Source organism: Pelophylax lessonae, assembly GCF_965119305.1.
Source record: "Pelophylax lessonae genome assembly, chromosome: 8".
Classification (NCBI taxonomy): domain Eukaryota; kingdom Metazoa; phylum Chordata; class Amphibia; order Anura; family Ranidae; genus Pelophylax; species Pelophylax lessonae.
Window position 1 is genome coordinate 255,909,756 of NC_138775.1, and position 21,976 is coordinate 255,931,731.

Consider the following 21,976-nt stretch of genomic DNA (forward strand, 5'->3'; position numbering starts at 1 on the left):
TGTGGGCAGCTAAAGCCAGGGCGTCCTCCTTGGGGTCCTCTTCTGTGTCCTCCTCGGTCGTCGTCCCTGCATGCCCAGAAGCTGTTTAGCAGGGAATGACGCACCTGCACCGGAATTGACAAGCGGGGCCGGTGCAGGCGCATTGATTAATGGGAGCGATGACGTTCAGCTCCCAGGAGTCAATGCAAGCAGGAAGAGACGGCACGAGGGAGGAAGTAGAAGAAAGGTAAGAATACTTTCTTCAATATCAAGGTAAGTAATTGAAAAAAAAAAATCGAGACTATCCATTACTTTTTTAGGTGAAACAGAGCAAGTGGATGGCCCAAAGTGGTTTTTGAGGCCGGAACTCCGCTTTAATTGTGTTAGACTGAAGCTTATCCCAGTGTGAAGTCAAGCTAAATCACTGGCAAAAAATGCTTTATTAGAGAGTCATCTTCCACCACAAAAATGCTGCTGCCCATTCCTCTCATCAATTCAGGGCCACATGATTAAGAACATCCTGATTTAGCACCCTCTGATTTTTTCTTACTTCCTAACTTGAAATTTTTTTGAAAGGTACGCATTTTGATACCATCAGTACCATCTCTCTGTGCAGCTACAGCATTCTCTTGCATTCTCCTCCCCTGGCCTCAGCACTCAGTAGACTCCACCAGCTGACTTCAGTCCTCTTCTGGTACTCCTCCAGACACTGCTTCCCAGCTCCACCCCCAGCTGCTTCTTCCTGGCAGCAGGTAAAGGGTGTGGACTGTAATGTGGGGGGGGGGGGGACTCTTGACTTCTGATGGTGGGGAGGCTCTTGAAATCTGATGTAAGAGGGGGTGGGGTGTTCTGAACATCTGCTTAAAACTATTATATGGATAATACCATTCTATGGATAATACAATTCTATTCCAGTTGAAAAGGAGGGTTGCACACCACTGCTATCATAAAGAGTAGATACAATTATATATTCTTACAGATACAACTGGCGCTTTGAGGGCAACCATAATGCTGATGCGGTCTATGAATAAATTGAGTCTGACACCCCTACTTTAGATCAATTTTTAAAGAACAAAAACAATGTAAAGGAAGATGATCAGAGCAAAACATATTACTCAAAGAAGACAATTAGGCAAAGTCATCATTTCAGTTAAAGCTTACGCAAGATTTTCTTATGCCGGAATAAAGTTAATGTTCTATTATACTGAATGTTGGAAAATAAAAATAAAATAAACACAATAAAAGCAACAGCCTTGAGATAAAGTTCTGGTGAACTTTTAACTATTATTTTCCAGGACTGAATCATTAATTCTCTGGAGTGGTTGAGCCGTTATGTTTTTTCTTTCTGGGTATGATGTGAGACACAATGACTTTTGGATTGCGGGAATAGAATAATATGGTACTAAGCAAGGTCGCTGTCTATAAAATGAAAGATAAATAGAAATGTAAAGTAAAAGAAACAAAGCACACAGTACAAAAAGTACTTCATGCTGTAATTCAGTTGATTTCTCAATTTTAATATATTGTTGCACTGTCTCTTTATACATGATGATATCCAAACACTCGATTGCAAGTGGGTAAGTCTTTCAAAAAAGATTTCACTTAACAAAACATTTTTAACAATTTACCGAGAGCCCCAGCCAAGGGTCAAAATCCATACAAAGTTTCAAATATATACAGTATAAATATAAACAGCGGGTAAAATAGGTATTGAACACATCACCATTTTTCTAGGGAAATATATATATAAAGGTGCTATTGATATGAAATGTTCACCACAAGTTCAGAATTTAGATTATGCGTAATAAAATGGAACACTGGGCCACCTGATGCCCAAGAATGTAATGCTGCATAATAAAAACCCAGGAGGAAGTCTGTCCAACATCCTGGTGTAGCACCCTCTAGCTAGTGTGCTAGTGGAAGTTTTAGTGTAGGTAAATTTGGCTTGGCTGGGTTGAATCTGGGTCAGGGTGAGTCACTCAGGAAGGCTTACTCATTAGGCAGCACCTCTGGTACCTCCTACTACTTACTGGAACCTTGGAGAAGCTTCCATAAGAATGGTTGGGAGGTTAGGAGGGGCTGCCTGGAGTATTGAGGAGGGCCCCAGGCAATCCCCAGTAAATGGGCTGGCAGGGGGTAGGCCCCTCTTAAATACTCAGAGTAAGGCCAGCAGGAGAGTGGAGTCAGTGGAAGATGAAGATGGAGTGCTGAGGAGACTTTTGGCGGCCCTTGAGGGTAATCCCCTAGTCAGGGGGGGTGACCGCGGGCCTGGGGCTCGGGTGCTAGAGGGATCATCTCACATCACACAGAGGAGTCCTGTCCAGAGACATGGGAGCAAGAGTGAGGACAGCAGGGGCCAGTGTGCACATCCAGGAGGTCACCAGAAGAAGTCAGCCGGGTGGGCCGGTGAGTGTGCAGTCTGGGACGACTGTGGGATCTAACCAGGAGGGCTAGTGAAAGGGGCTGCTGCAACCAGGCCGGCTTGCAAAGCCTGAAGAAGTGGTGCTGGGACCAGTGACCATGGGAGGAAGTGCAGTGAAAGTACTACTGGTGTCACCTCATTGTTCTCAATTATTGGGGCCTGCAGTCCCTGCCTGTAAAGGGCTATTGCTACAGACTCTTTCTTAGGGTAACACCACAGTGTGCAGGAGGAAGGGAAAGAGTGTATATAGACTGCTTATATAGTTGAAGTGTCCCTGAAGAAGTTTGTTCTAGTCAAGTGGACATCCCCATCCAATCCAATATTCTTATCCCCATCCAAGTTTGTTAAACTCTAAATAAAACACAAAAAAAAGTTGCTGAACTGTTTTCTGTCTGTGTGCCTGTGGAAATTTGGTGTACCTGCCTGTGCAGGGTGGGGGATCCCTATTCACCAGTGGCTCCTACGTGGGGTGCGCTACACTTGTTTGCCCCTCTGCTGCCCCTCTCGGTCAGCACTGGGGTCACTTTAGCTAACTGAGGGAGAGAAACTGAGGGAGAACACTGGAATATTAGTCAGTATCAGTTTACAAAAGTGCATTTGCTTTGCAAAATAAATCACCCCTAGGGGTTGATTTACTAAAGGCAAATAGACTGTGCAATTTGCAAGTGCAGTTGCTCCAGAGCTTAGTAAATGAGGTGAAGCTTCACTTTGTAAAGAATACCGCGCTCGCTCCTGAGACCCTCACAGGCTAGCGACGTAGACCTACGTCGCTCTGCCTGTGAGGGGCTGACTGCCGCAGTAAATATACTGTGAGCAGTCGGCAAGCGGTTAAAAGTTCCCTTTACTGGAACTAAGGGGCCAAGCCCAAACCCTGAAAAACAAACCCACACCATAATCCCCCCTCCACCAAATTTGGACTAGTGCACAAACAAGGTCCATAAAGAAATAGATGAGCGAGTTTAGGGTAGAAGAACTTGACTGGCCTGCACAGAGTCCTGACCTCAACCTGATAGAACACCTTTGGGATGAATCTGAGCGGAGACTGCGAGTCAGGCCTTCTCTCCAACATCAGTGCCTGGCCTCACACACACACACTCCTAAACCTTGTGGACAGCCTTCTCAAAAAAGTTTAAGCTTTTATAGTTGCTAAGGTTGGGCCAACTCAATTCTGAACCCTATGGACTAAAACTGGGATGCCATTGAAGTTCATATGCACGTAAAGGCAGGTGCCCCAATACTTTTGACAATATAGTGCATATATACAGTATCTCACAAGAGTGAGTACACTCCGCACATTTTTGTACATATTTTATTATATCTTTTCATGTGACAACACTTAAGAAATTACACTTTGCTACAATGTAAAGTAGTGAGTGTACAGCTTGTATAACAGTGTACATTTTCTGTGCCCTCAAAATAACTCAACACACAGCCATTAATGTCTAAACTGCTGGAAACAAAATAAAGTACACCCCTAAGTGAAAATGTCCAAATTGGGCCCAATTAGCCATTTTCTCTCCCCGGTGTCATGTGACTCGGTAGTTTTACAAGGTCTCAGGTGTGAATGGGGAGCAGGTGTGTTAAACTTGGTGTTATCGCTCTCACTCTCTCATACTGGTCACTGGAAGTTCAACATGGCACCTCATGGCAAAGAACTCTCTGAGGATCTGAAAAAAAGAATTGTTGCTGTACATGAAGGTGGTCTAGGCTATAAGAAGATTGCCAAGACCCTGAAACTGAGCTGCAGCTCAACAGGGCAGGTCCCACTCAGAACAGGTCTTGCCATGGTGGACCAAAGAAATTGAGTGCACGTGCTCAGTGTCATATTCAGAGGTTGTCTTTGGGAAATAGACGTATGAATGCTGCCAGCATTGCTGCAGAGGTTGAAAGAGTGGGGAGTGAGCCTGTCAGTGCTCAGACCATATGCCGCACACTGCATCAAATTGGTCTGCATTGCTCTTGTCCCAGAAGGAAGCCTCTTCTAAAGATGGTGCACAAGAAAGCCGGAAAACAGTTTGCTGAAGAGAAGTAGACTAAGGACATGGATTAAAGGAACCATGTCCTGTGGTCTAATGAGACCAATATAAACTTATTTGGTCCAGGTAATGTCGAGCGTGTTTAGCGGCAACCAGGTGAGGAGTACAAAGACAAGTGTGTCTTACCTACAGTCAAGCATGGTGGAGGGAGTGTCATGTTCTGGGGCTGCATGAGTGCTGCCAGCACTGGGGAGCTACAGTTCATTGAGGGAACCATGAATGGCAACATGTACTGCGACATACTGAAGCAGAGCACGATCCCCTCCCTTCGGAGACTGGGCCACAGGGCAGTAATCCAACATGATAACAACTCCAAACACACCTCCAAGACAACAACTGCCTTGCTAAAGAAGCTGAGGGTAAAGGTGATGGACTGGCCAACATGTCTCCAGACCTAAACCCTATTGAGCATCTGTGGGGCATCCTCAAACGGAAGGTGGAGGAGCGGAAGGTCCCTAACATCCACCTGCTCCATGATGTCATCATGGAGGAGTAGAAGAGGACTCCAGTGGCAACCTGTGAGGCTCCGGTGGACTCCATGCCCAAGAGGGTTAAGGCAGTGCTGAAAAATATTGGTGGCCACACAAAATATTGACATTCTGGGCCCAATTTGGACATTTTCACTCAGGAATGTACTGTGAGATACTATATATATATATATATATATATATATATATATATATATAAATATCTATCTATCTATCTATCTATCTATCTATCTATCTATCTATCTATCTATCTATCTATCTATCTATCTATATACATACTGTATATATTCAAATATTTTTTAACATTTAGATTTCTTATAGAGCAGGACCACAACCACTGAGTTTCAACTCTACCAAGTGCACACCACTGTATCACTAAAACAAAGAGGAAACTAGGAAAGTTCTGCTGATCTCCTGTATCCCGCTCCATGAGTCCCTGAACATACAGACAACCAGCACCTAAAAACACGAAGTTTCTCATTACAAACTCCTTTCTGGCTCTAAATGTCAGTGCTTTACAAAATACAACAGCTAAAAAGTTAGCATGGTGGTGAATATTCCAACTCTGGGAAGCCGGTGCCCAACCCCAAAGTACATAGAGATACTACCCCAGCACAGACTGCCCTGCCAGGGAACAGCCGGCCTTCACAGAGCCTGACTAATCAAAGATGAACAAATATTTATTTTAAAGCTTTGTTAAATATAACAATACAAAAATGTATAGAGATAGTTTGGGCTTCTTCTTTCAAATCGCTAAACAATATACAAAGCCACTTGTACAACTGAGAACCATTTTTCAGCTGGTGTCATAGACTGAGGGATTGGGTAGTGAGGTCCAGTATCATCGTTCATATACTGTACATTCAATGATAAACTTCCTAGAATGACCCCCTCTTTCTTTATTGAACAATGGGTGACCCCTTTTGTCACCTTACCTAGTCACACTGGACGAAAGCAATCAAAGGATAGCCTGACAGATGATTAATGATAGTAATAGTTATTGGCTGCTGTATGTGGTAAAATACAGCATTTTGTTATTATGAATGACAGTTTCATATCATACAGCAGACCACTTGACAGCCCTTTAAGACCTCCTTGAGAATCTGGCAATATTGGATCTCTCTGTGATCGTTACTTTTGTGTAAATAAACCTCTGCGCTTGAAAACCAGCAGTCACCAAGCTATGAAAGCCAAAGGAGGGGTTGGTTTTGTCTTTGCACTCCTTATAAATAATATTTTTCCATCCATCCAAAATGTAAACATATTACAATTATTTTTTATTTTCTCAGCAAAGTTGCTGATTTGACTCTACAAGAAAAATATATCTGCTTATTATTTCTGCAAATGTGTATGCATTTTGGTGCAAATTACGTATATAGGAACAATGTTATGTTAACATTATCCTTCTTTTGATCTGTCTGCATCAACAAGAGTAGACTTTTTTTTTCTTTTAGATCTTAAAGGTATACTTTGGTCAAATTGGGAAATTTAATTTGAGATGTATGCATAGGACATATTCAAGCTGCTTTCAAATTCAGTTTTTTATCAAGACATTACAGTACTGTACAAGTCTATCCTACTTTATTGTGTGTGATATCTGGTGATGATAGAACTGATGACACTGGATTATGCCTGCTGATGATTCTGGAGTACACCTTCTGATGATCCTGGAACTGGATCTAGTAATGCTTGAACACACATGCTGGTCATGATGGAAAACAACTGTTGGTGATTAGGGATGATCGAACGGTTCGGGTCGACCATCGGTTCGGCCCGAGCATTGGGTGTTCGAGGTTCGGCTGAATTTAGAACTTTTTGCCCAAAAAGTTCGGAATTCGGCAACCAGAACCGACCAAAATGCAATGGTACAGGAAATGGGCTTTAAAAGCCCGTGATTTGACCAGAACCATCAGTAAAAGCCAATTGAGGGGCAGGAGAATGCTAGGAATGTGATTGGAGTGACTAGGGGGTCCCTAGACCAATCATTAGTGAATACGCCCCCCCAGTATATAAGATAGACCCCCGCCAAATTCCTAGCATTCTTGTACGGGACATGAAAGAGAGTGTAATGCTGTTCTGTTCTAATGTGTTACAAAGTGTCATTTTGCTATTTTTAGTGTGAGGAAAGGGATATCTAGTGTAGTTAGAGTGCTCCTTTTACACTTTAGTTAGCTTCAAAAATTTAGTTTCTGTAGGGAAAGTGTTAAGTGTAAGGGGACCGTAGTGTAGTGTAGGGTTAACTGACAGTGACTGCTATGGAAGGGTGACAAAACCCTTCCATAGCAGGGTGACCACTATAGAGAAATGATCATTTCTCTGAGTTGCTTCGGCACAGGAGTATGGCTTCTCACCAGCCAAGCATTTTTTATGCTGCAGGGGCTGCCACTGCCAGTGCTTTTTTGAGGACATGTTTGATGTCAGACATGACATCTGAACATGTGTATAGGGGGTATATATACACATATATGTCTGTATATATACCCCTAGACATATATAGGTGTGATAGTAGCAGAAATATATGCTTGCGCTAATGAAATAATTTACAGTAATATATTTCTGCTACTATCACACCTATATATGGCTATATATGGCTAGGTGTCTATATACATATAAGTATGTGTGTATATATACCACTATACACAAGTTCAGATGTTTTGCCTGCCTCAAAAGAACCCAAAAAAATGCCAAAAAAAACGCTAGCGTCAAAAAAAAAAATGCCCAGGTGTGTTTTTGCTGGCATTTTTTGGGAGTTTTTGGAGGCAGGCAAAACATCAGAACTTGTGCACAGTACCACTATACACAAGTTCAGATGTTTTTCCTGACTGCAAAGAACCCAAAAAAATGCCTGCTATTAAACCGGCAAGGTGTGGAAACCAAGAAGCCATACTCCTGTGCTGAAAGTGTTCTAATACAAACAATCTTTTTTTTTATGGTTCTGGACATGCTACAGAGCTGAAACTTCACATGTACACTTTTTAAAAATCCAAAAATCTCTCTTTTTTTTTTTATTTTTTCAATAATTGGCTTTTTTTTATCAAAAATGACAATTTTTAAGAACTTTTTTTGTGTGATTTTGTGTCTGGGGGGTCTAAAAGGTGTACCTGTGAAGTTTCAGCTCTGTAGCATGTCCAGAACCAGAAAAAAAAGATCATATAGGTGTAAAAGGAGGGTCCCACATCCCTGTTCTACTGAAAAATTATCTTTCCTGACAGACTCCATGGCAGCATACGTTCGGGTAGGCTCTGCCTCCTCTCCTACCTCATAGGACCCCACTCCCATAAATCTTTGCTCCCTTTCAGCATCAGTGTTCTTTTTTCGTCCTCCTCATACATATAGTTTTATGTTCCTACTTTCTTCGGTCCTATATGAAAAACGGTGGCAGATTGAGTCATGGAGTCTCCGATAAGCCCTGGCTCTTAGCGGGGTATGGAGGGGGCAATGGAAGAGACCCTTAGCAGGAGCTCTGTGGTCTGGCCGAGAGAGCCTTGCTGCTGCGGGTGGCCCTTTTTTTGCCTGAAGATTTAAGCTGGTGCTGCGTCTCCTGGACTCGATTATGCCGTCGGCAGGGTGGTAAGCCCTGATATGGGACCAAGTTTCTTATCCTTTTTATTTATTGTGTGTCTTTTGTACTGCCAAAATGCATGTCTATGTTTCCTTCCTGTAGTATACAGTAGTGCCATTATTATAGGGTCTAGTTGGTCTCTCACCTGTTAACATACCGGTTTCTTCTTTCCTTGTCGGTTCCGCTTCTCACGGCCATGGCCGCGATCGTGTCCGCCGCTTCCGGGTTGTCCGGCGCCTCTGCGCATGCGCAGTGTGCTCCGGATAGGTCTTTTCGTCGCGCATGCGCATGCGCAGTACCTCGGGATCACTTTGGGGCGGCATATTTAAACAGGGTAATTGACCAGAGCTGGTGGGAAGGTCGGCAGATCGATAGCCTCCCCCAGTCTCTGGTATACTTTATTGAGGTAAGATTCTTCCTTTTCTGGGGTCTGTTTGTATGGCACTGAGACTGATAGTCTTCTGTCCTCCCTCCAGCTAGCTTCAGTACAAAGTCTGCTTATACTATGGATACCTCATCACCGCCCCCTAGTGGCCAGCCAGCTCTTTCAAGGTATGTGCTGGATCCCGTAGCTAGATTGATCTTAGTGTCTTTTTAGTGTCTCTTATGCTCTGCTGTATGTGTCTGTCTCCAGCTCTTTTAGGCCTGATCAACAGCCACGTGCACGCAGCGAAGACAGACATACAAAATCGCAGCACCGGCGCTCCTCATCCAAATCTAAACGCAGCTCCCCCCATAGTAGGGGACGCGATGGCCACTCTTCCACACATTATGGCCAAGTGGAACGCCAGCAGGGGAAAAAATGCTGGGGATGTCGCACTGTGATACCGGAAGGTTCCTCCCTATGTAAAACCTGTTATGCCCAAGCTACGGGTGAAAGAGAAAAATCAGACCAACATATTGAGGAGGTGGTGCGCAGGGTTCTCAAGGACTCTCTCGCTGATTTTCACAAGACAAATGCTCCTGCAGGGCCGTCCCACTCCCCTGATAGAGATCTTTTGCTTCAGGATCCGTTTGAGTCTTCCCAGCCCAGCCATCCTTCTATTCTTCCGTCAGATTCCGAATCCGATTCAGATGACTCCGGTTCTGGATTTGAGTTCAGCCTCGTTTCCCCGTTAGTGAAGGCGGTTAGAGAGGCCCTTGACTGGGAAGATCCTGCTGTTTCTTCGCCTAAGCAGAAGAAATATTTCAAGCAGCTGTGTAAGGAGCGGTTAAACTTTCCATTTTTAGGAGAGCTGGGAGACATAATCTCTGAGGAGTGGAACAAGGTGGAGAGGAAAAATTCCATGACCACAAAAATGACAAAGATGTATCCTTTTAAACAGGAAGAGGTGAAGTATCTGGAGTCTTCCCCCAGTGTGGATGCCCCAGTGATGCGTCTTGCGAAGCATGTCACTCTTCCAATGGAAGATACAGCATCTTTTAGGGATCCTTTGGATAGGAGGATTGATGCTGACCTTAAACGGGCATATCTTTCAGTCGGTATGGCCTGTAAGCCAGCTTTGGCCTCGGCTACAATTTCTAAAGCAATGGAAGTTTGGATCAACGCCCTTGAGGATACTCTTGGAGGAGTTTCGGAAGAAGCTCTTTGGAGCTCCCCGATTCAGGAGCTGAAGATGGCCGCGGGCTTCTTGGGGGAGGCGTCTCTGGACACCATTCGCCTCTTGGCCCGAGTTATGCTGTCCTCTGTTACGGCAAAACGTGCCCTTTGGCTTCGTCCTTGGGTAGCCGATGCTGCCTCCAAACAGGCTTGGTGCCGAATTCCCTTTGAGGGTTCTTCCCTCTTTGGGAATAAGTTGGATGCAGCCATAACTCGGGCCACGGGTGGAAAATCTGGGTTCCTCCCTCAGGATAAACGCCCAGGCGCTCAGAAGCGTTCCTTCCCAAGAAGACAGAATACTAATCGTTCGAGGGAAGCGCGCAGCTACAGACCAGGAAAATCTTATGGAAGAAGCTGGAAGTCAAGACAAACCTCCTTTCAGAAAAATTCCAAAGGCTCTTCGTCCGGTGACCGGGAGGCCACTAAATCCTTTTGAGGTTGGGCCCGTCCAGTCTGTTCCGGTAGGGGCCAGGTTGCTCCAATTTCGGGACGTCTGGGCGGCCTCGATCCAGGATCCCTGGGTTTTAAATATTGTGTCCCAAGGGCACTCTTGGGCGTTCGACAACATCCCCAAACCCAGGTTCGTTGCAACTTCCCTCCCTCCTGCAGCAGAAAAGAAGAAGGTTCTTCTCAGTTATGTGGATACCCTACTGGATCAGCGAGCTGTCGTACCAGTTCCCGAAGCGGAAAGAGGTCAGGGAGTCTATTCACCGGGACATACTAAAACATTTAATGTGAAAATGGCTTAATGTAGCTTAATGTGTAATAAAGTGCCTAAACCATAACCAATTGCCCTGAAACTTTGCACAGACTAAGTTTTTAACTGTTCTAATATATCCTAGAAGTTTCATGTAGTTTGGTCTTCCACGAGGCAAACTGGGGACATTAAGCTTGTTTTTTGGGGAGCTTAATGTGGCTTAACGTACAAAAAAGAGCTTAGATGTGAACCAATTTCCCCCAAACTTGGCACAATAGAAGAGTCTATCAATTCAAACATATTCTGAAAATTTCAGATCATTTGGTAAATCACACCAAAAGTTATTCACATTAAGCTATTTTTTTACAATACTAAAACGTTTAATGTCCACGGCTTAATGTAAAAAGAGCTTAATGTACCAAAATGTGCCTAAACCTCAACCAATTGTCCTGAAACTTTGCACAGCCCAAGTTCTGCACTTTCCAAAGCTATCCTGGAGGTTTCATCGATTTTGGTCTCCCACGTGGAAAACTGGGGACATTAAGCTCTTTTTTTGGGGCGCTTAATGTGGCTTAACGTACAAAAAAGAGCTTAGATGTGAACCAATTTCCCCCAAACTTGGCACAATAGAAGAGTCTATCAATTCAAACATATTCTCAAAATTTCAGATCATTTGGTAAATCACACCAAAAGTTATTCACATTAAGCTCTTTTTGTACAATACTAAAACGTTTAATGTCCTTAGCTTAATGTAAAAAGAGCTTAACGTACCAAAATGTGCCTAAACCTCAACCAATTGTCTTGAAACTTTGCACAGCCCAAGTTCTGCACTTCTCAAAGCTATCCTGGATGTTTCATCGATTTTGGTCTCCCACACGGAAAACTGGGGACATTAAGCTCTTTTTTTGGGGCGCTTAATGTGGCTTAACGTACAAAAAAGAGCTTAGATGTGAACCAATTTCCCCCAAACTTGGCACAATAGAAGAGCCTATCTATTCCAACATATTCTGAAAATTTCAGATCATTTGGTAAATCACACCAAAAGTTATTCACATTAAGCTCTTTTTAGCAATCATAAAAACGCATAGCTTAATGTGAAAAGAGCTTAACGTACCAAAATGTGCCTAAACCTCAACCAATTGTCTTGAAACTTTGCACAGTCCCAGTTCTGCACTTCCCAAAGCTATCCTGGAGGTTTCATCGATTTTGGTCTCCCACACGGAAAACTGGGGACATTAAGCTCTTTTTTTGGGGCGCTTAATGTGGCTTAACGTACAAAAAAGAGCCTATATGTGAACCAATTTCCCTCAAACTTGGCACAATAGAAGAGTCTATCCATTCCAACATATTCTGAAAATTTTAGCTCATTTGGTAAATCACACCGAAAGTTATTCACATTAAGCTCTTTTTAGCAAACATAAAAACGCATAGCTTAATGTGAAAAGAGCTTAACGTACTAAAATGTGCCTAAACCTCAACCAATTGTCTTGAAACTTTGCACAGCCCAAGTTCTGCACTTCTCAAAGCTATCCTGGAGGTTTAATCGATTTTGGTCTCCCACACGGAAAACTGGGGACATTAAGCTCTTTTTTTGGGGCGCTTAATGTGGCTTAACGTACAAAAAAGAGCCTAGATGTGAACCAATTTCCCCCAAACTTGGCACAATAGAAGAGCCTATCCATTCCAACATATTCTGAAAATTTCAGATCATTTGGTAAATCACACCAAAAGTTATTCACATTAAGCTCTTTTTAGCAATCATAAAAACGCATAGCTTAATGTGAAAAGAGCTTAACGTACCAAAATGTGCCTAAACCTCAACCAATTGTCTTGAAACTTTGCACAGCCCAAGTTCTGCACTTCTCAAAGCTATCCTGGATGTTTCATCGATTTTGGTCTCCCACACGGAAAACAGGGGACATTAAGCTCTTTTTTTGGGGCGCTTAATGTGGCTTAACGTACAAAAAAGAGCCTATATGTGAACCAATTTCCCCCAAACTTGGCACAATAGAAGAGTCTATCAATTCCAACATATTCTGAAAATTTTAGCTCATTTGGTAAATCACACCGAAAGTTATTCACATTAAGCTCTTTTTAGCAAACATAAAAACGCATAGCTTAATGTGAAAAGAGCTTAACGTACTAAAATGTGCCTAAACCTCAACCAATCGTCTTGAAACTTTGCACAGCCCAAGTTCTGCACTTCCCAAAGCTATCCTGGAGGTTTCATCGATTTTGGTCTCCCACACGGAAAACTGGGGACATTAAGCTCTTTTTTTGGGGCGCTTAATGTGGCTTAACGTACAAAAAAGAGCCTAGATGTGAACCAATTTCCCCCAAACTTGGCACAATAGAAGAGTCTATCAATTCCAACATATTCTGAAAATTTCAGATCATTTGGTAAATCACACCAAAAGTTATTCACATTACGATCTCTTTAGCAATCATAAAAACGCATAGCTTAATGTGAAAAGAGCTTAACGTACCAAAATGTGCCTAAACCTCAACCAATTGTCTTGAAACTTTGCACAGCCCAAGTTCTGCACTTCCCAAAGCTATCCTGGAGGTTTCATCGATTTTGGTCTCCCACACGGAAAACTGGGGACATTAAGCTCTTTTTTTGGGGCGCTTAATGTGGCTTAACGTACAAAAAAGAGCCTAGATGTGAACCAATTTCCCCCAAACTTGGCACAATAGAAGAGTCTATCAATTCCAACATATTCTGAAAATTTCAGATCATTTGGTAAATCACACCAAAAGTTATTCACATTAAGCTCTTTTTAGCAATCATAAAAACGCTTAGCTTAATGTAAAAAGAGCTTAACGTACCAAAATGTGCCTAAACCTCAACCAATTGTCTTGAAACTTTGCACAGCCCAAGTTCTGCACTTCTCAAAGCTATCCTGGATGTTTCATCGATTTTGGTCTCCCACACGGAAAACTGGGGACATTAAGCTCTTTTTTTGGGGCGCTTAATGTGGCTTAACGTACAAAAAAGAGCTTAGATGTGAACCAATTTCCCCCAAACTTGGCACAATAGAAGAGCCTATCTATTCCAACATATTCTGAAAATTTCAGATCATTTGGTAAATCACACCAAAAGTTATTCACATTAAGCTCTTTTTAGCAATCATAAAAACGCATAGCTTAATGTGAAAAGAGCTTAAAGTACCAAAATGTGCCTAAACCTCAACCAATTGTCTTGAAACTTTGCACAGTCCCAGTTCTGCACTTCCCAAAGCTATCCTGGAGGTTTCATCGATTTTGGTCTCCCACACGGAAAACTGGGGACATTAAGCTCTTTTTTTGGGGCGCTTAATGTGGCTTAACGTACAAAAAAGAGCCTATATGTGAACCAATTTCCCTCAAACTTGGCACAATAGAAGAGTCTATCAATTCCAACATATTCTGAAAATTTTAGCTCATTTGGTAAATCACACCGAAAGTTATTCACATTAAGCTCTTTTTAGCAAACATAAAAACGCATAGCTTAATGTGAAAAGAGCTTAACGTACTAAAATGTGCCTAAACCTCAACCAATTGTCTTGAAACTTTGCACAGCCCAAGTTCTGCACTTCTCAAAGCTATCCTGGAGGTTTCATCGATTTTGGTCTCCCACACGGAAAACTGGGGACATTAAGCTCTTTTTTTGGGGCGCTTAATGTGGCTTAACGTACAAAAAAGAGCCTAGATGTGAACCAATTTCCCCCAAACTTGGCACAATAGAAGAGTCTATCAATTCCAACATATTCTGAAAATTTCAGATCATTTGGTAAATCACACCAAAAGTTATTCACATTAAGCTCTTTTTAGCAATCATAAAAACGCTTAGCTTAATGTAAAAAGAGCTTAACGTACCAAAATGTGCCTAAACCTCAACCAATTGTCTTGAAACTTTGCACAGCCCAAGTTCTGCACTTCTCAAAGCTATCCTGGATGTTTCATCGATTTTGGTCTCCCACACGGAAAACTGGGGACATTAAGCTCTTTTTTTGGGGCGCTTAATGTGGCTTAACGTACAAAAAAGAGCTTAGATGTGAACCAATTTCCCCCAAACTTGGCACAATAGAAGAGCCTATCTATTCCAACATATTCTGAAAATTTCAGATCATTTGGTAAATCACACCAAAAGTTATTCACATTAAGCTCTTTTTAGCAATCATAAAAACGCATAGCTTAATGTGAAAAGAGCTTAAAGTACCAAAATGTGCCTAAACCTCAACCAATTGTCTTGAAACTTTGCACAGTCCCAGTTCTGCACTTCCCAAAGCTATCCTGGAGGTTTCATCGATTTTGGTCTCCCACACGGAAAACTGGGGACATTAAGCTCTTTTTTTGGGGCGCTTAATGTGGCTTAACGTACAAAAAAGAGCCTATATGTGAACCAATTTCCCTCAAACTTGGCACAATAGAAGAGTCTATCAATTCCAACATATTCTGAAAATTTTAGCTCATTTGGTAAATCACACCGAAAGTTATTCACATTAAGCTCTTTTTAGCAAACATAAAAACGCATAGCTTAATGTGAAAAGAGCTTAACGTACTAAAATGTGCCTAAACCTCAACCAATTGTCTTGAAACTTTGCACAGCCCAAGTTCTGCACTTCTCAAAGCTATCCTGGAGGTTTCATCGATTTTGGTCTCCCACACGGAAAACTGGGGACATTAAGCTCTTTTTTTGGGGCGCTTAATGTGGCTTAACGTACAAAAAAGAGCCTAGATGTGAACCAATTTCCCCCAAACTTGGCACAATAGAAGAGTCTATCAATTCCAACATATTCTGAAAATTTCAGATCATTTGGTAAATCACACCAAAAGTTATTCACATTAAGCTCTTTTTAGCAATCATAAAAACGCATAGCTTAATGTGAAAAGAGCTTAACGTACCAAAATGTGCCTAAACCTCAACCAATTGTCTTGAAACTTTGCACAGCCCAAGTTCTGCACTTCCCAAAGCTATCCTGGAGGTTTCATCGATTTTGGTCTCCCACACGGAAAACTGGGGACATTAAGCTCTTTTTTTGGGGCGCTTAATGTGGCTTAACGTACAAAAAAGAGCCTAGATGTGAACCAATTTCCCCCAAACTTGGCACAATAGAAGAGTCTATCAATTCCAACATATTCTGAAAATTTTAGCTCATTTGGTGAATCACACCGAAAGTTATTCACATTAAGCTCTTTTTAGCAAACATAAAAACGCATAGCTTAATGTGAAAAGAGCTTAACGTACTAAAATGTGCCTAAACCTCAACCAATCGTCTTGAAACTTTGCACAGCCCAAGTTCTGCACTTCCCAAAGCTATCCTGGAGGTTTCATCGATTTTGGTCTCCCACACGGAAAACTGGGGACATTAAGCTCTTTTTTTGGGGCGCTTAATGTGGCTTAACGTACAAAAAAGAGCCTAGATGTGAACCAATTTCCCCCAAACTTGGCACAATAGAAGAGTCTATCAATTCCAACATATTCTGAAAATTTTAGCTCATTTGGTGAATCACACCGAAAGTTATTCACATTAAGCTCTTTTTAGCAAACATAAAAACGCATAGCTTAATGTGAAAAGAGCTTAACGTACTAAAATGTGCCTAAACCTCAACCAATCGTCTTGAAACTTTGCACAGCCCAAGTTCTGCACTTCCCAAAGCTATCCTGGAGGTTTCATCGATTTTGGTCTCCCACACGGAAAACTGGGGACATTAAGCTCTTTTTTTGGGGCGCTTAATGTGGCTTAATGTACAAAAAAGAGCCTAGATGTGAACCAATTTCCCTCAAACTTGGCACAATAGAAGAGTCTATCCATTCCAACATATTCTGAAAATTTCAGATCATTTGGTAAATCACACCAAAAGTTATTCACATTAAGCTCTTTTTAGCAATCATAAAAACGCATAGCTTAATGTGAAAAGAGCTTAACGTACCAAAATGTGCCTAAACCTCAACCAATTGTCTTGAAACTTTGCACAGTCCAAGTTCTGCACTTCCCAAAGCTATCCTGGAGGTTTCATCGATTTTGGTCTCCCACACGGAAAACTGGGGACATTAAGCTCTTTTTTTGGGGCGCTTAATGTGGCTTAATGTACAAAAAAGAGCCTAGATGTGAACCAATTTCCCTCAAACTTGGCACAATAGAAGAGTCTATCCATTCCAACATATTCTGAAAATTTTAGCTCATTTGGTAAATCACACCGAAAGTTATTCACATTAAGCTCTTTTTAGCAAACATAAAAACGCATAGCTTAATGTGAAAAGAGCTTAACGTACTAAAATGTGCCTAAACCTCAACCAATCGTCTTGAAACTTTGCACAGCCCATGTTCTGCACTTCCCAAAGATATCCTGGAGGTTTCATCGATTTTGGTCTCCCACACGGAAAACTGGGGACATTAAGCTCTTTTTTTGGGGCGCTTAATGTGGCTTAACGTACAAAAAAGAGCCTAGATGTGAACCAATTTCCCCCAAACTTGGCACAATAGAAGAGTCTATCAATTCCAACATATTCTGAAAATTTCAGATCATTTGGTAAATCACACCAAAAGTTATTCACATTAAGCTCTTTTTAGCAATCATAAAAACGCATAGCTTAATGTGAAAAGAGCTTAACGTACCAAAATGTGCCTAAACCTCAACCAATTGTCTTGAAACTTTGCACAGCCCAAGTTCTGCACTTCAAGACAATTGGTTGAGGTTTAGGCACATTTTGGTACGTTAAGCTCTTTTTACATTAAGCTAAGGACATTAAACGTTTTAGTATTGTACAAAAAGAGCTTAATGTGAATAACTTTTGGTGTGATTTTCCAAATGATCTGAAATTTTCAGAATATGTTGGAATAGATAGACTCTTCTATTGTGCCAAGTTTGGGGGAAATTGGTTCACATCTAAGCTCTTTTTTGTACGTTAAGCCACATTAAGCGCCCCAAAAAAAGAGCTTAATGTCCCCAGTTTTCCGTGTGGGAGACCAAAATCGATGAAACATCCAGGATAGCTTTGAGAAGTGCAGAACTTGGGCTGTGCAAAGTTTCAAGACAATTGGTTGAGGTTTAGGCACATTTTGGTACGTTAAGTTCTTTTCACATTAAGCTATGCGTTTTTATGATTGCTAAAAAGAGCTTAATGTGAATAACTTTTGGTGTGATTTACCAAATGATCTGAAATTTTCAGAATATGTTGGAATGGATAGGCTCTTCTATTGTGCCAAGTTTGGGGGAAATTGGTTCACATCTAGGCTCTTTTTTGTACGTTAAGCCACATTAAGTGCCCCAAAAAAAGAGCTTAATGTCCCCAGTTTTCCGTGTGGGAGACCAAAATCGATGAAACCTCCAGGATAGCTTTGGGAAGTGCAGAACTTGGGCTGTGCAAAGTTTCAAGACGATTGGTTGAGGTTTAGGCACATTTTAGTACGTTAAGCTCTTTTCACATTAAGCTATGCGTTTTTATGTTTGCTAAAAAGAGCTTAATGTGAATAACTTTCGGTGTGATTTACCAAATGAGCTAAAATTTTCAGAATATGTTGGAATTGATAGACTCTTCTATTGTGCCAAGTTTGAGGGAAATTGGTTCACATATAGGCTCTTTTTTGTACGTTAAGCCACATTAAGCGCCCCAAAAAAAGAGCTTAATGTCCCCAGTTTTCCGTGTGGGAGACCAAAATCGATGAAACATCCAGGATAGCTTTGAGAAGTGCAGAACTTGGGCTGTGCAAAGTTTCAAGACAATTGGTTGAGGTTTAGGCACATTTTGGTACGTTAAGCTCTTTTTACATTAAGCTAAGGACATTAAACGTTTTAGTATTGTACAAAAAGAGTTTAATGTGAATAACTTTTGGTGTGATTTACCAAATGATCTGAAATTTTCAGAATATGTTTGAATTGATAGACTCTTCTATTGTGCCAAGTTTGGGGGAAATTGGTTCACATCTAAGCTCTTTTTTGTACGTTAAGCCACATTAAGCGCCCCAAAAAAAGAGCTTAATGTCCCCAGTTTTCCACGTGGGAGACCAAAATCGATGAAACCTCCAGGATAGCTTTGGAAAGTGCAGAACTTGGGCTGTGCAAAGTTTCAGGACAATTGGTTGAGGTTTAGGCACATTTTGGTACATTAAGCTCTTTTTACATTAAGCCGTGGACATTAAACGTTTTAGTATTGTAAAAAAATAGCTTAATGTGAATAACTTTTGGTGTGATTTACCAAATGATCTGAAATTTTCAGAATATGTTTGAATTGATAGACTCTTCTATTGTGCCAAGTTTGGGGGAAATTGGTTCACATCTAAGCTCTTTTTTGTACGTTAAGCCACATTAAGCTCCCCAAAAAACAAGCTTAATGTCCCCAGTTTGCCTCGTGGAAGACCAAACTACATGAAACTTCTAGGATATATTAGAACAGTTAAAAACTTAGTCTGTGCAAAGTTTCAGGGCAATTGGTTATGGTTTAGGCACTTTATTACACATTAAGCTACATTAAGCCATTTTCACATTAAATGTTTTAGTATGTCCCCTATTCACCTCTCTTCCTCGTCCAGAAAAAGAATGGCACATGGCGCCCGGTAATAGATCTTACATATCTCAACAGATCTATCCATCGGGAGAGATTCAAAATGGAATCTCTGGTCACAATACAACATTCGGTCCTTCCAGGGGATTGGTTGGCATCAATAGACCTAAAGGATGCGTATTTCCACGTTCCTGTGGCAAGAGAATACCATCAGTTCCTCAGGTTTGCTGTCAATCATGTCCACATGCAATTTACATGTCTTCCCTTCGGGCTCTCGACTTCGCCTCGCACCTTCTCCAAGACGCTGTTGGCAATTGTGGCCCTCATCAGAACCAGAGGTATCAGATTACATCACTACCTGGACGATCTTCTTCTTCTGTCCCAGGACAGGTCCCAGCTACTGATACATCTGGAGCAGGTGATCCTTACTCTTCGAGAGTTCGGTTGGATTCTCAATTTGGAGAAGAGCCATCTGGTACCCACGCAGTCCCTGGTATTTCTCGGAGCACTGTTCAACACGTTGAATTGCACCATATCTCTACCAGAGGAGAAAATCCCAGTAGTCCAGAGCAGGGTGGCTTTCGCTCTTGCTGCCTCCCATCTCACTGCTCGTCAGTGTCTAAAGGTGGTAGGGACTCTAGTAGCTACCTCGCCCATGGTGAAGTGGGCTCTGTGGAAGTTGAGACCCTTCCAGAAAGGGTTTCTACATCAATGGACGACAGAGAACTTATCACAAGTCATTTACCTAACACCATTCATGAAGGGGTGCCTTCCATGGTGGTTACGCCGTGCAAATCTAACCAACTGCCACTCAATTGCTCCAATTTCCTGGGTGACGATAACCTCCGATGCCAGCAGTACCGGTTGGGGAGCCCATTGCCTGGCGGAAGTGGCACAAGGCAGGTGGAATTTCTCCAGTCACGGAGTGGTATCCAACATCCTAGAGTTACGAGCCGCCTTCAAAGCCCTTCAGGCTTTTCACCATCTGACTCAGGGAGCCTCAGTGTTACTCAGGATGGACAACACCACGGCAGTGGCATATGTCAAGAGGCAAGGTGGAACTCGCAGCATGTCTCTACTCCACGAAACAGAACCAATTATGTCCTGGGCCCAGCAACATCTGGCCAATCTCTCGGCGGTCTTTGTACCAGGAGTGTTGAATACGGAAGCAGACTTCCTGTCCAGATTTCAGTTGGACAACAACGAATGGTCCCTCCATCAGGAGGTGTTCAATTGGGTCCTGTCTCTGGGAATCTCACCGGAGGTGGATCTCTTTGCGAGTCCACGCAACAAGAAACTCCAGAAGTATTATACGAGGTTCAGGGATCCCCGAGCCTTCGGAGTGGATGCCCTCACAGACAGATGGAACTTCCAGTCTGCCTATGCCTTTCCTCCGGTGCCAATAGTACTCCAATTCCTTCGGAGACTGAAGATGGAGGAAGTGGAGGTCATAGCAATAATTCCCTTCTGGCCCAACAGGCCTTGGTTTCCTCTGCTGTCCCTTCTCAGCTTCAGGGATCCGATCCCTCTTCCTCTCAGGCCAGACCTTCTATCGCAGGGTCCTACTCTTCATCCATGCCCTGCGCGGCTACACCTCAAGGCCTGGTTCTTGAGAGGGGGAGGTTGGAGGCTCTCGGATGTCCAGAAGAGGTGATTCCCACTCTTATGAGTTCTAGAAGAGCCAGTACCAACAGAGTTTATGAGAGGATCTGGGCAAGGTTTATGAGTCATCAAGCTCGGAGTTTGGGTTCAGCAGGCGCCCCTACTATTCAGCAAATCTTGAGTTTCCTACAGTCCGGGTTGGATCTATCCCTCTCGGTTAGTTCTCTCCGGGTACAAGTTTCTGCCATCTCTGCTTTCACCGGGATTCAGTGGGCAAGACATCAACTGATCCAACAGTTTTTTAAGGGTGCAGTCAGGCTAAGGCCGCAGAGAAAGCCAAGATTCCCGAAATGGGATCTTCCGTTGGTTTTGGACTTCTTTTCTTCAAAAGATGTTGCTTCCATGTCCATCAAGGAGCTTACGCTGAAGACGGTATTTCTGGTGGCTATCACCTCTGCTAAGAGGGTTTCAGAGATACACAATCTGGGCTGCAAAGAGCCTTTTCTGACCTTCTTTCAAGATAGAGTGGTCCTAATCCCTATGCTGGGGTCAAACCCTAAAGTAACATCTGTCTTCCACGAAAATTCTGAGATAGCTCTTCCCACCTTCAGAACAGATGAGCAGTCCTCAGTCCATCCTCTGGACGTGGGCGACACTCTGAGTCGATACTTAGAAGCCACATCCTCCTTCCGTCAATCAGATTTCCTGTTCGTTCTTCTCCATGGAAATAAGAAAGGAAGGCGTGCTTCTTCAAGAGCAGTGGCTGCATGGATTGTTCAGGCTGTACAATGGGCATATAGAGCAAAAGGCTTGGCTCCTCCAGAGACGATTACAGCTCATTCTACCAGAAGCATCGCTACGTCCTGGGCTGTTTCTAAATATGTCGCGCCTGACGTAATCTGCAAAGCAGCCGCCTGGTCGTCTGTGAATACCTTTCTTACACATTACTGTGTAGAACCTGCTGCTTTATCTTCAGTTAACTTTGGCGTTCAAGTTTTGTCAATTGACAGTGCCAATTAAAGTTTTTTCTTTGTTCAGCATCTTCCCACCCGGGAGTGTATAGCGAGTTATTTCCCGAACGTATGCTGCCATGGAGTCTGTC